This window comes from Watersipora subatra, chromosome 5 (genome assembly GCF_963576615.1).
Source record: "Watersipora subatra chromosome 5, tzWatSuba1.1, whole genome shotgun sequence".
NCBI lineage: Eukaryota > Metazoa > Bryozoa > Gymnolaemata > Cheilostomatida > Watersiporidae > Watersipora > Watersipora subatra.
The window spans coordinates 66,488,716-66,500,847 of NC_088712.1; the positions used below are offsets into that span (position 1 = coordinate 66,488,716).

The 12,132-nt window shown below is 40.3% G+C and overlaps 1 pseudogene; it reads right to left on the reverse strand.

The window, feature by feature from the left end:
- Nucleotides 1–357: 357 nt before the first annotated feature.
- Nucleotides 358–5,917, reverse strand: LOC137397610 (uncharacterized; annotated as a pseudogene).
- Nucleotides 5,918–12,132: the final 6,215 nt, after the last annotated feature.

Below are 12,132 nucleotides of genomic sequence, written 5' to 3' on the forward strand. Positions count from 1 at the left end.
ACTCATTAAATGTTTGGCGATTCGTGAGAAAAGGCAGCTGTTTTATTGTCTTTGTAAACAGGTCAATCAAGTTGTTCTACAGTCATTTTTTATGGCAAGCGATAATAAGTGCTGTACGTATACATCCTAAGAACTGGTTTATTTTTGTAGATTTCGTGTTTTGCAAACTTTACACTCTCCCACCTAAATTTTTCTAAAAAACTTACTAGTTCTAACTGAAGTTAACAAATCTAAATCTAGTATAATGTAATTGTACTGAGTGTATTCGTGTATACCTAAATAATTGATATTTGGTACTACTATGATAATATTTATGCAGGAAGAGAATAACATACGTTTGGTTAAGAACACTGCATGTTAGTACTTGGAGTTTATGCTGACCAATAGCAGTAGTTTCTGTATGGGTCTGTAAAGCATGTTAGGTTCCCCTTTCCGCTTGCCGGAACGCGTTATCTGTTTTGGGTTTGAGATTCTGACAGTAGCGGATCTGACCAACCCATCTCTACCTGTGTTCACGGAGTCGACGGCTCCCACCTTCCACTGACTACGCCAAGTGTTTTCATCAACAACTGCGACAACGTCTCCCACCTTAAGGTTTTGGCATGGATTTCTCCATTTTTGTCGGGTCTCTACCTTTGTCAGGTAGTCCTGCTAGTGGCGCCAGAACTCATCGGCGAAACGTTGCGTCTTTTCAAACATGTTTTTTCCGTATACCTCGCCGTCTGGCACTTCACCTATCTCCTGATGTGTAGGTACTGACACAGGCTTCTTGGTGATCAGATGATGTGGGGTTATTACTCCTTCATCGGGATTGTTCAGATTTGAACAGGTCAGTGGTTTCCCATTGATTATGCTGCAGATTTCGTACATGGCGGTCCGTAGTCCGGCGGTGTCCATCCTTGCAGAAAACCTGCCTTTCATCTGGTTGAATACATTCCTAATCATTCTTATTCCCCGTTCCCATACGCCGCCCTGGTGGCTAGCACCGGGAGTGTTTGTCTTGAAAGTTATTCTTGATTGGAGCATGGTCTTAGAACCCATGAAATTGGTTCCGTTATCGGAGAAAATTGTAACTACAGGCCCTCGTATGCTTTCAAGACACCTTAGCGCTTGTAGGAAACTCTCTGTGGATAAGTCACTTACGACTTCGATGTGAATCGCTCTGGAATACATACAGGTGAAGATGATACACCAGCGTTTCATCTACTGCCTGCCTTCTTTGACGAGGAAGTGTCCAAATGTATCTACCCCTACATGGGTGAATGGAGGGCTATGTTCCACTCTTTCTTTGGGTAAGGATCCCATCTGTTGATGCAAGGGGGCACCTCTTAGGCGTTTGCAGCCTACGCAGGTTCTGAGTAATAATTCGATGAGGCCTTGTGCACCTATAATGTAGAAACCCGATTGTCTGATTGCAGACTGTGTAAAGATCCTCCCTTGATGGTGGACCTTCTCGTGGAAGTGTCTGATCAGTACTGTGGCTAGGTGACTGCGCTTATGTATGATTGCGGGTCGTAGCTCTTTGTCTGTGAGAATAGTTGAGGATTTTGCTCTACTGCCTATCCTTAGAATTCCTAGATCGTCTAAGTAGGGTGACAGCTGTCTGAGACAACTTCCCTTGCTTACCTTTCCGTGTGCTTGGATGTCCAGTATTTCTGAATGGAAGTACTTTTGTTGATCAAGCCTGATGAGAAGAGCCTCTGCATCTTGAGAATGTTCTCTAGACATTTTTTCAAGTTTCCAGATTGGCTTCAGCTTGTCCTTGGCTCGTTTAGCGACTGCACGTAGTTGTGCTGTTGCCCTGATGAGATTGTCCCACTTTGAGAAGTTTTCGACTTTGATGGGGTAGGTAACCTGGTTCATATCTACCCTAATAGTTTTCCTCAGTTCTGGATCTGATGCAGGAACATTGAAGTGCGTAGGTTGATTGAGCAAGATGTCGTCAAGATTTTCCTTCCATAGGAAGTCTGGGCCTGAAAACCAGTGAGAGTTCGTCAGTTGATGTATGGTTGCGCCTCTGGAGGCCATATCAGCTGGATTGACTATTCCAGGAACGTGGTTCCATTGTGCCGGCTTTGTTCTGTGTCTAATTTGGGCTGCTCTGTTTGCTACAAATGGAGAAAATCTTGATGTTTCATTTCTGATATAGCCAGTACGATCATGCTGTCTGTCCAGAAGAACACTCCGTCTATTGGCATCCTCAGTTCCTCGTGCAGTTTCCCTTGGAGCTTGGTAGCTAGCATTGCACCTTGAAGCTCCATACGAGGTATGGTCATTTGGTTCAGGGGGGCCACTCTAGCCTTTGAGAGGACAAGTGCGCAGTGGATGCGATCTGTGGTATCGATAAGACGGATGTATGAGCATGCGCCATAACCATCTTCACTCGCGTTCGCAAAGTGATGAAGTCCGGCTCGTTTGATAGTTCCAAAATCCTTTGGCTTTATGCAGCGGTCAACTCTAATATCATGAATAGTGGCGAGTTGTCGCGTCCAGGCTTCCCATGACGAAGTAGTATCTAGATCGATCTGTTCATCCCAGTCAAGTCCTTTGCGACAAACATCTTGTAGCACATTCTTTCCCATTAGGGTAAAGGGTGAAACCAGACCAATCGGATCATATACCTGGGCTACGGTTGAGAGAATACCGCGTCTTGAGAGTGGTCTTGTGTCGATATTGCTGGTGAAGCAGAGCTGGTCACTTTGTAGACACCAACTAACTCCAAGTGTTCTTTGTGCTGGCATGATGCTGTTGAATGAGATAGCTTCCGTCTCTTTCTCGGATTCTGGCAAATCGGCAAGAGCTGCGGGCTCATTACTGACATACTTGTGTAGGCGAAGGTTGCCTTTAGAGCAAATTTCCCTCGCTGAATTCACCAGGTCTTTGGCAGTTCGGATGTCATCCATGCTGAATATTCCGTCGTCCACGTAAAAGTTGTTCTTGAGGAATTCTGCCGCACTTTTAGATATTTCTATGTTGTCTTCAGCCAGACGCCTCAGACCAAAGGTGGCTACCCCAGGCGAAGAGGTTGCGCCAAATATATGGACTCTCATGCGAAAGGTTTTCACTGTCGATAAGTCATCGCTATACCATACGAATCTTAGAAAGTTCCTATGATTTTGACTTGCCCGAAAATTATAAAACATGGATTCTACATCACACGTTACTGCGACCTTCCCTGTGCGAAATCTGCATAAGATACCAAGTAAGTCATTGAGCTGATCTGGGCCAGTGAGAAGGTGGTGGTTGAGGCACGTGTTGGCGTATTTTGCACTCCCGTCGAAGACCACACGTAATTTCCTTTTCTTTGGATGAAGCACTCCAAAGTGTGGTATATACCAGCACTTACCATCTTCTCTTACCATCTCTGAGACTGGGACTTCCTCCGTAAATCCCTTTTCGAATAGTGTGTTCATAAATTTTCGATAGTCTGCTTCATATGCTGAGTCCTTCAAGAGTTTGTTTTTGAGCAGTCCGAGTCTCTGCTCTGCTTGATGCCTGTTGTTTGGCAGTATTGGCGTTGATGATGACTTGAAGGGCAGAGGCATGACGTAGCTCCCGTCCGGATCTTGGTGAATTCCTTCGTCAAGGATTTTAAGAAATTGCATGTCTTGTTGTGACAGGGGCTTACCTCCAGGGTCTTCAAAGTCTTGTTCCACTATGGGAAAGAGTGTGGCATCCGTCTTAAAACTTGTTGCCAGTTTGGTTTTGAGTTTACCCCCGCATAGTGTCCATCCAAACATCGTCTTACAAGCTGATGTCTCGCCAGCTTCTCCTCTTTTTGTCAGGAGTGGTGTGATGATTTCTGGACTGTCTTTACCTATCATCAGTCCGATCGGGATGTCCAGCTTTGGTGGGAGATGCCTTGCAAGGGATCTTAAATGTGGTATCTTGCGGCACTTCTCATCTGTCGGTATGTTGTCTGAGTGGCACTTTATTTCTGGTCGTTCAACTGCGTCAATTGTTGAGATTTCATCGGTTAGGTATCCTCTGATTTGCAGTTTTTCATACCTCAATGTGGATGATCGGCTTATGGCGTTCATGGTTTCTAGGTTTAGGGTGTCGGGGATGCCACTTGCTCCAATCTCCATTGCGGTTTGCTTGTCAATGAAGGTGATGTCGGACAATGTATCGAGGAGGGCATACACTAGTTTTTCATTGTTTCCAGCGGATACGTATACTGGTACCATCATACTGAAGCTAGATTGTCCGTAGACTCCAGTTGAATTGCATGTCTTAGTTTTTGTTTGTTCTTTGCCTTGGTTGCTGGTAGTAGGTTGTTGGCTGGAATTTCGTTGTGAGTCCGATTTTTCTGTGGGCTTCCAGTCGGGATCATGTAACATAGTCGGGTGCATTCTATGGCAGTTAGAACATGTCTGCTTGCGGTTACAGATGCTTGATCTATGTTTACCGTTCAGACAAGAGAAGCACAATCCCTTCCTGTGTACAAAGTCTTTTCTTTCCTTTAGTGATTTCTCGGCCAGTTTTCTGCAATCCCTTGTGTAGTGTCCTTTGTCGTTGCTGCTGCAGAAGTAGCAAAATGGTTCTCTTCTTGTTCGTTCAGTTTGGTATGATGCAGCCCTTCTGTTTGTCCTCTTTTCATATCTGCCCTTACTTTTAGGCTGATCATGCTTTTGATCCTTACTCTGTGATGCCATGATGTTGCTCATGTAGCAGTCCGCTTGCTCGAGAACAAACTCTGTGAAATCAGAAAATGACAAATTTCCTGTCCTCATTCGCTTAGCTCTACATACTCTCTGCGTCCAAGAGAACTTGGCACTGTCGGGTAGCTTTTGGCAAATGCGTTCGCTGTATAGCTCAGTGTTGAGGATCTGTAGGCCTTCTGTGGAGCTCATGCTTCTTCTGACTTGATCCAAGAAGTCGCCGAACTCTCTCATCTTCTTTCCGTCTCCGGAGCGTATGTTTGGCCAGTTGTCCAGCTTCTTCAACAGTATCCTTGCGATGCCGCCTTCCATACTGTATCGATCTCGCAGTTTTTCACGAGCTTCCTGATAGGAGTTATCGCTACTGTATGTCAACAAACCGATTATGGCCTTTTTGCTTCGCCTGCAACAAATTTCTTCAGGTATCGCAAGGCTTCCCTGTCTGTTAGTCCTTCCTCGAAAACGAAGGCATCCATATCTACCTCCCAATCTGCAAATTCGAGGGTATTGCCAGAAAAGATGCTCGGTTCAACGGACTTCCTGTTTGGCTTCGACATACTAGCTGTCGATGAGTTCATTTTGGCGTTGAACGATTCTGCTAGGTTGTCGGTGAAGGCTTTGAGGATGTGGCGGGTGCCAATTCCAACTTGCGGTTCCTCAGTTTGTGGTTGTTCGGCTTGTGGTTTTTGAGCTTGTGGTTGCTCGGCTTGTGGTTGTTGAGCTTGCGATTGCTCAGCTTGTGGTTGTTGAGCTTGTGATTGCTCGGCTTGCGCTACCCTCAGGTTGATGCCATCGACTGCGCTTGGTGCTGAGGACGATTCGTATCTGTCTGTGTTAGGAGTTGAAGATGCTGTAGCCCTGGTACTTGGACTGCTCAAACGACTTACCCTTACTGATGATGATTCCATCCTTCTCAGGAGATTTTGTCTTTTCACTGTGTAAGCTCGCATTTCTTCTTCCATTCTCCTTTTAGCATCTTCGAGTGCCTTCTCTTCAGCTAGGATTTCACTCTCTTCTTGGCACTGTTCCTCGATCTGGGTTTTGAATGACTTGACATCCGCTTGAAATTCATTTAAGAGTTGTTCATGGGTGGGGTTCTTCTCATTTTCATTTGTTTCAATAACTTTATTATATAAATTGCCTATATCTTTGACTTTCAAATCAAGGTTCTGAACAAAGGCATCAACAGCAGGTATATCAATGACATGGGTGGCATTTTCAACAGCTTGTGTGAACTTGTCTAGGAAATCTATCATACTCTCAGACTGTCTACTTATTTCATTGATAAAATCACTGCCTAGTTGTAAAATAGTGCGCTCAGTCAGTTTTTGACTCCTTGCGAGCGCTCGTTGTGTTCTAGGGTTGTTTGATTCAGTTACCTCATCTTACTGTAGCTGCTCTTCCTCTACTCTACTTTCGCTCAAATCGGAATTTGAATTTAGCTCAAGGCTTTCGCTTTCCATGGTGACCAATTTAAATCACTGATAATTGCTATTAATTTTGTTTAAGCCTTTTTACCCTTATTGTTGCTACAATCTTAATATGAGTACAATTATTTAAACCACTAAAGCTGTCTGGCTAAATTGGCTCGATCGCGGTTCAGTTTTACAACACAGTTTGATTTTTAAACAAAATTATGATAACAACTGTTTGCAAAAGAAAAATCCAAAATGTGTGACAACTCCAAATTTACTTTACTATAATAGTGTTTATAGCGCACACTAGGTTGAGCAAGGAAATGTCAGTTAGATTGAGTAAGCAAACCTTTCAACACAGTACGTATACTTAGCTGACTGATGAAATGTGATGACTTCCTTGTTGCTGACTATCTGATATGCGGCTTGATGGCTAATAGGTATCGCTTTTGCTTGGCTTGTTATTTGTGAACAGTGACGAGCAATGTTTGTTGTGTAGGTTAGCTTTTCTAAGCGACAGGCTTTCGACCTCGAAGCGTTATGATGTCTTGCAGTGCTGATGATTAACGTGAGTGAAGTATTGCGTAACCAAATCTATATCAACTGTCTGTTCCTTATCCTTGATTTGTTGACAGATGATGTCCGTATTTATAACGCAAACTCGGTTCGTCGATTGTCACCAGTTGTGTAGCAAAACTCAATCTTCAGACTTTGAGACGTTTTGTTTGAGGCTTAGTATTGAATTCAATAACTTCCGTGGCTTTGGATGAGGGTTATCGTCCATAAATAGCACTTAGGCTCCGTATTTCGATAACTTCCATGATGAGTTTCTATGAAGGTTATTGACCGTAGATTAGCACTTAGGCTCCGTAGAATTGTATGATGTGAATACCTCAGTATGTTGTATGCTTAAGGTTTCACTATAAAGTTCTTTGAACTTTAGAAGTTGTTTATCATGCGTGTGTGTATAATTGTATCTAGAGTACTTCCCAAAGTACAACGGTGGTTAGATCTTTGTTGACTGTGACTTTATTTCCAACCGATCGTGAAACCTGAAAGGTTTTTAAAAAACAAATTGATTCACAATCTTTAAAGCAAAATTGCTGTCTGAATCAGAAAATGTTACGTAAATTACGTGATATCAAATGTTATAACCAAAAATATTAGATAAAAGACAAGTAAACACAAAACATACCTCTGCCATACTCCAGAATATACATATAAGTTTCTTGTCCGTAATATCGTTAGAATAATGTTTGTTCGTCAATGGCACACACGCAACTGACTTGATCGAGCCAGGTGTCAGACAGTCTTTTGTGTAGTTCTTTCGAAATAATGTCTGATGACAGTTTATAGGTGAAATGAGTAAAAAATGTTTATTGAACGACCACCATGGCAAGTGTAAAGGCCTGGAAAACTCATTAAATGTTTGGCGACTCGTGAGAAAAGGCAGCTGTTTTATTGTCTTTGTAAACAGGTCAATCAAGTTGTTCTACAGTCATTTTTTATGGCAAGCGATAATAAGTGCTGTACGTATACATTCTAAGAACTGGTTTATTTTTGTAGATTTCGTGTTTTGCAAACTTTACAGGGACTTTAGTGTAAGGTCCATATGATTTCTAATACATTGAATTAGGATCTTAGTCTATATTCAGTTCAGGTCTTATAGAATCAGTAGCTAAGGCAGATAACTATAATTTATTTCATGAGGAAATCATCTTAGATTAAATTGAAATCATTTTCTCTACAACTGTTTTACCCCAAATTCTTTGAATATGCCTCTAAAGCCTTCAAACCAAGGATTTCATATTCTCTGTTGAATCTAATTTCTTGTAAAACAGCTAGATAATAGCAGGTGTTTGAATGTTGGTCCACCATGCTGAAAGTTGAGGGTTTGAATCCCATTGAAAGTAATATTTCTTTTTAACCTTTAAGTGCGGCCTCCTATAGACAGACCTGCACCAATCTTATTGTAGGGAAATTTATTAAATGGTTAGCCATGAGTTATATCTTAGGTTAATCATCATTTCTTCTTGATTTCCAATAAAAATGCTAATTAGAAGTAAAATTATGTTTTTCAGTGATTATCCAGGCTAAATATGAATATTTCAACTTTTAATATTCAAAAAGCCAAAAATGCTAGAATAATTTGATAGTGCAAACATTCCTAAAGCCTTTGTGCACACAGACCAGCAAACTACATGGCATATGTATAGTATAGATATTTCCTGTGGCTATATACATATCAGCCCTGTTAAACGTTGTCATGTTGACAAATGACATATGAGGGGGTCCTCCCATGTTTTGTGACGATTCTGACGACCCGATGACCGGGATATTTAAAAAGTGACAGATGAGACGACCATTTATCAATATAGGTGACGAGGTGACGATGATTGTGTAAGTAGGATTACTAAAGGTACGGCTACACGTAACAAATTTTTTGTTGGTTCAAAATTCACAGAAATATTTGAGCTGTGCATGCCCACCGAGTTCGTCAACGAAATGCTTTTAACAGATTAAACAAATTATTAGCGAGCACGATTCTAGCAGCTTTAGCAATTAGTATAGTCCAAGACATGCATTGCGACACACAATAAAAGTACGTAAGCAATTCAACATAGAATGCGCGATGTAACTGTTAAGTTGCGCTATTGTTGGTTAGCGAGCACGACTCTAGCAAATTTTAAGATATATGTAGTCCGAGAACATAATGCAACACGCAAGAAAAATATCACGGCAATTCAGCATAGTAAATACGATGCGACCGACTTGATCGCTTTCTACCATAAAACTTTTGCTGCTAAAAAGGAAATGCAATTAAAAAATAAACAATTTGTAGCTTTAGCGTCCAAACAATAAATACATACAATAACACAATCTAAGCAGTTGCATCTTGTGTACTATGTTGAACTGCACTTATACTTTTATTGTGTGTCATTATACGTCTCTTGGACTATACTAATTGCAAAAGCTGCTGGACTCGTGCTCGCTAGCACGATTCCAGCAGTGCAGAATAATTCTGTGTGTTTCAATCATATCGGTTAGAACCATATCGGTTAGTCATATACGGTTAGTCATATCATTTTGGTTCGAACCAACGAAAAATTTGTTATGTGTAGCCGTACCTTTACTAACTTATTATTTGTCAATAAATCAACATGTCCAACCGAAACTTCACTAGTTTGTGTTTGAAGCATCTGGCCCAGCATTGATAGACTGCCAAATAATTAAAGTAAACAGCAATTAAATGCCAAGACATTGACAGCAAATTCGTTTCCAAGTCTGTGACTGACAGTGATTATTAAAGACAATCTCGGTCTATTTTCAGTACAAGAAATGTAGCCCTTAAAACCTAAAACGGCTGTCACTCTTAGCAGAGTAATCAGCAACGCTCCCAAACATCACTAATAAGTTTGTGAAGGTCGCTGATTGAGCCATGAATTTGGTTAGCAGAATTCAAACTGAGCAAGTTTCAGGTTTTTAACGCAACGCAGTGCCACCAGAATAGATATTTGTATTAAAATAACGAATGAGAAGAAACGGGTTGTTTTGGTTATCAACTTGAAAAAGGTGACAGGGATTGTAAAAGTGACTATTCTGACGACAACTTTGTGTGGTGGGACCCCCAATGAGAATTGACCTCAATCGTGAAGGCCAATGGTATCCTCTATGAATTTTTTAGCACTGCTATCTAATTAACAATCAGAGTGTTTGTACTCTAATATAGATCATCGATACTGTTTCTGTAGCTATTTGTATTGCTTTATTTCACTCAGGGGAAAACTGCTCCACTTTTATGATGAAAATGGAAATGTAAAGATTTACTCCAGTTCATGACACAACTGGGAAATAATTTGGTATGTTGAGTACGAGTATATATATAAGAGTGAGAATATTTTTGAATATATAAAATAGTTTAGTATAACAAGTACTGTAGTCATTATTCTAAAGTCACTCTCAGACCCTACTAGCTTGTATTGGATATGAATAACATGGAATTTATGTGGTTGTAATACACTATTTCAGTCAATCACATATGCATAGCTTTTATTTCCTCCGATGCAGATCAACACGTTTATTTTGAAATGAACCCTTGCTAATGCGACCATGTTGGTAAATCATCAACCAGGTCTGAAGGTCACAAAATAAACTGAAGGTCACGAGTTCAAATCATGCACAAACCGGCTTTTTACAAGACTTGTTAAAAGTTAATTTGCACAAAATTGTAGTAGATTTATCAGAAAGTGTTGATATTTTTTATCATTTGTGATTGTCTTTCATGTTTGAGGTCAACTGATTGTCAGAATGTTTCAAGATTAAAATTGATAGAACTTGATTGCGGTTAAACACTCGTATCAAGTGAAAGTGCAATTATGAAGTCTATAGTTGTAAAGAGACAGAGCAGAGACACATTACGCTGTAACTTGAACATAATAGCCCATATCAACCACCACAACGACAACAACAAAAGACAACATTTTGCACATATCTTTCTTGTGAGCGTTTTAAGTTTAAAGTTTTGTCAATTTAAATTCGAAACGTGTTAGACAAATCATCTCGAAAATCAACAAAAATTTCAAGTTTGAAAAATATCCACACATTCCGATGAAATCTACTCTAATTTTGTGCAAGTTCATAATTAAAGGTTGACTTGCAAAAAAATTCACATCACAGTTATTTGGTATCAAAATATTCACAATGTCTTACTCTGCTGTGTTGTAGGTGCACAATGCGTGAAAATGTGTTTACAAGCTCTTAAAATTACAAAAATGAACAGTTAACAAAACGACGGAAGGATGGAATCCCATCAGTCCGATGACGTACTCAACTCGGTGTGGTTATTGTTTTGACATGTTGTTATTATGTGAAATGAAAAGCCAATAGAAGGCACTAGTTCATGACAAACACTTCGGCTTCTACATGAAAGCCCTCATCAAAATCAGATGCTCGCTACTTTACAGTTTCATTTCAGGTCTACTCATCTAGTCATAATCTGATCATGTGCCCCACATTTCCGTCTAATTGGCGCGAACAATCTTTGCAGCACTTTCAGACATTCCAAATGACCAACAGGCTCTTTAAATTTATGCGAGGGCGGTGTGCACTAGTGTTGGGCCGGTATTGGGTTATCCGCTCTTACTGATACCTAGGGATTCTCGGTATCCGAGGAAACCGATCATTTTCGGTGTCAGCTAGGTATCCGCGGCCGGTTTGATATGATCGGTATTTATCCGTAAAAGCCTGTTGGTATATGGTTATATGGATATCCGTAGAGATTTTTAAAATCTTCATGAAGAACGTGCCAATCTCAGCATGCATTGGCGAACAAATTCAACGAAAATTTCCAAGCTTATTGTATCTACTATTATATGACGTTACATTGATAATGCCACTAGCCTCAAAAGTTTGGGAGTTCTACACAGATGGGAGGACGTATAAAGACTCTAACTGGACTTGACTCTAATTGCATGGACTGCGTATAATTATTTGATTACATTACCTGATTACAATATGTGATTAGATTTTTTAAACGGTTTCAGTCTATTTAACAAAGAGAGCCCATTGCCATTATCTAACTGTTCTTTATTATACATAACGTTTGTATCAATAACGATATTTTTAATAGAATAAACAATAAAAACATCTATCATGAAAATTATATTTCCATCTTTGTTGGCTTTCTAAAACAAGGAGTCTCTTTGCCGTAACAATATACTGCTGACTAAAGAATGTTTTTTTTGCACAGGCTACTCTTTGCACAACGATAAAAATTGTTCGAGACAGTTATGATTTGAAGTTTAAACCATTTAAAGACACACTGATAACTACATACCGAACAATAGTACCGACAATACCGAACTTTCTTAGTTGGCAAAGGATACCGAAGATGGTAAATACCGAGGATACCGATACCGGAAAAACCGATAAAAATGTGCAAGGATATCCGATCCGGCACTAAATTAGATACCGGCCCAACACTAGTGTGCACCACCTTAGGCTAAGGTTAAAAAATTGAACTGGTTTTTAGGCTAGGTTTTGAGATATCAGTGCTC